The sequence below is a fragment of the Sapajus apella genome, unplaced genomic scaffold (assembly GCF_009761245.1).
Source record: "Sapajus apella isolate SASKATOON/1434 unplaced genomic scaffold, GSC_monkey_1.0 scaffold7947, whole genome shotgun sequence".
Lineage (NCBI taxonomy): Eukaryota > Metazoa > Chordata > Mammalia > Primates > Cebidae > Sapajus > Sapajus apella.
This window is the reverse complement of record NW_022444868.1, coordinates 746-2,837: the sequence shown is the minus strand read 5'-3', so window position 1 is coordinate 2,837 and position 2,092 is coordinate 746. Positions and strand designations below refer to the sequence as shown.

Here is a 2,092-nt window from a genome sequence, read left to right as displayed (position 1 = left end):
CTCGTGTCTACTCCACCTTGAGCTGCCAGGCGCTGCTGGGTGGGTGCCCGCGGGGAGGCCGGCGGGGCACCGGTGTGCGGTGTGCGGTGTGCGAGTGATCGAGTGATCGGTGGGCGGAGCGGGGAGGCAGAAGGGGCGTGCCGCGGAACGGAGAGCGGGCCTGCCTGGGGCCCCGGCCCGGTGTTTCGGGGGCGAAACGCGCCCTCCGCCCACCCTCCTGAAGGACGCGGGGTGGCGGCGGCGTGGGGGCAGGGCTGCGCGGAGGCAGGGCTGCGCGGAGGGATGAGAGCTCTGCCTGGGCCGGTCCCCGGAAGCGCAGCGGGCTGCCTGCAGACCCGCGCACGGGCAGTAGACGGCTCGGGACAGAATGACAGCACAGCCCTGCCCTGCCCTGGGTGCCGGAGGGCAAGACACGCTGCTGGAAGCCGAGCGGGAGAGAGGCTACCGCCCTACCCCCACCCCTCCCCAACCCGCGCGCGCACCTTTTAAAGCTCCTGCAGCAGAGCCTGGTATTCCTCCTCGCTCAGGGGTGGTTCCAGCCAAGCCAGCTCTTCCACCTCGTTCAGCTCCCCCGGTGGCTCCGTCTCTAGGAAAGGTCGTGCCTGTTGCTGCAACTCTGGGGTCGACAGGAGCTCATCCAGCAGGCTGGAGGTGAGCGCAGACGAGGGCTCCTCCTGCTCCTGGAGCGCTTGGGAAGGTGCCTGCATGGCGGGCATGTGCCCCTGTCAGGCGGAGGCCTCCAGAGGTGCGGGCTGCGGCGGTGGAGGTGGCCCGGCTTCGGGTTCCCCTGTCGCCCTGGCCACCTGGGGCCCCTTGCTCCAGCCCCACCACGGACTCTGGTGGGCCCTGTGTGGCACGAGCGCACCTTGCCCCTGCGAGTCGGACGGAGCAGGCCCAAGCTGTCCCACGGAGCACGTCCCCGGCAGGCCGGCGTGCTGCCCGTCCCGCTCCTCCTGGCATGTGCTCGGGCACAGAGGCCTCCGAAGGCTCTGAGGGTGGGGGAACGCCACTTCCGGAGGAGCCAGGGCGGCGAACCCGAAAGCCCCGAGGGCCGGGGCCGATTGCCAGGTTCCTTCTGCCTGTGCCACCTTTGCTTGCAGGAGCAGGGGCACGGCCCTTACTGCCTGGCTCGCGACGGGCCCCTGTGGAAGAGCCCCAGGCGCGCAGGGCACGTGGGGTGCGGGTAGCGCCGCCCCCCACGCCCCGGTGTGGGTGGAGGCCACCCAGGAGGGAGGAGAGCGGCACCCGCCAGGGGCCGCCGCGTCGCACAGGCTGCCTGCGGGCGTGGGTCCCCCGCCAGCCCGGCCTGGATGCCTGGCCCTTCGGTTCTGAAACCAAATCTGAACCCTGGACTCCGGGAGGCCCGACTCTCTGGCCAGTTCCTCCCTGCTGGCAAAGTCCGGAAAGCGCTCTTGCTCGAAGGCTTGGAGGAGCACGGCGGTCTGGGATTGGGTGATGGCGGTCCGCTTTCGCCGGCCTTCTCGGGGGCCGCTTGGCCCAGGCCAGGGCCTGGATTCCCGCCGGTGCTGCCTCAACCGGCGCGATCTCTCATTCTGAAACCAGATCTGGACCCTGGGCTCCGGAACGCCGATGGCCTGGGCCAGCTGTTGTCTGGTGGCCATGCCCGGGTACGGGTTCCGCTCAAAGGACGCTCGCAGGGCATCGCTTTGGCTCGGAGTCCAAACGAGCCTCTTTCGCCGTCCTCGCCCTCGGGCTACGGCGGGGAGAGGGCTGCCGGGAGCCGTGGGGAGAGCCATCGCGGGGAGACGGGGCCCGAGTGTCACGGACAGACACAGGCACACAGAGGCCGGCGGGCTGCCGTGCGCCTCAGCCAACCTCTGCACTGCACCTGCACCTGCACCTGCACCTGCACCGCGCATTCTGCATTCTGCCCCAGAATGTAATATCAGATCAAATATCAAAGTCAAGACCAAGACAAATGTATGCCAAATTGCAGAGTCTTTATTGCCGGCAGCCACAGAGCACTCACGTCTTTCCTGAGCTCAGGAAAAGCAGCGTTTTTAAGCTGAAAAAGCACATCCTGGTTTTAGGACCAAGAGGGTGAGGGGATGCAGGGCAAGCAACTTTACAG

The 2,092-nt window shown here is 68.2% G+C and overlaps 1 pseudogene; it reads right to left on the bottom strand.

Moving 5' to 3' along the window:
* Positions 1-485: 485 nt before the first annotated feature.
* On the bottom strand, positions 486-1,772 carry LOC116548199 (annotated as a pseudogene).
* Between the last annotated feature and the right edge of the window lie 320 nt (positions 1,773-2,092).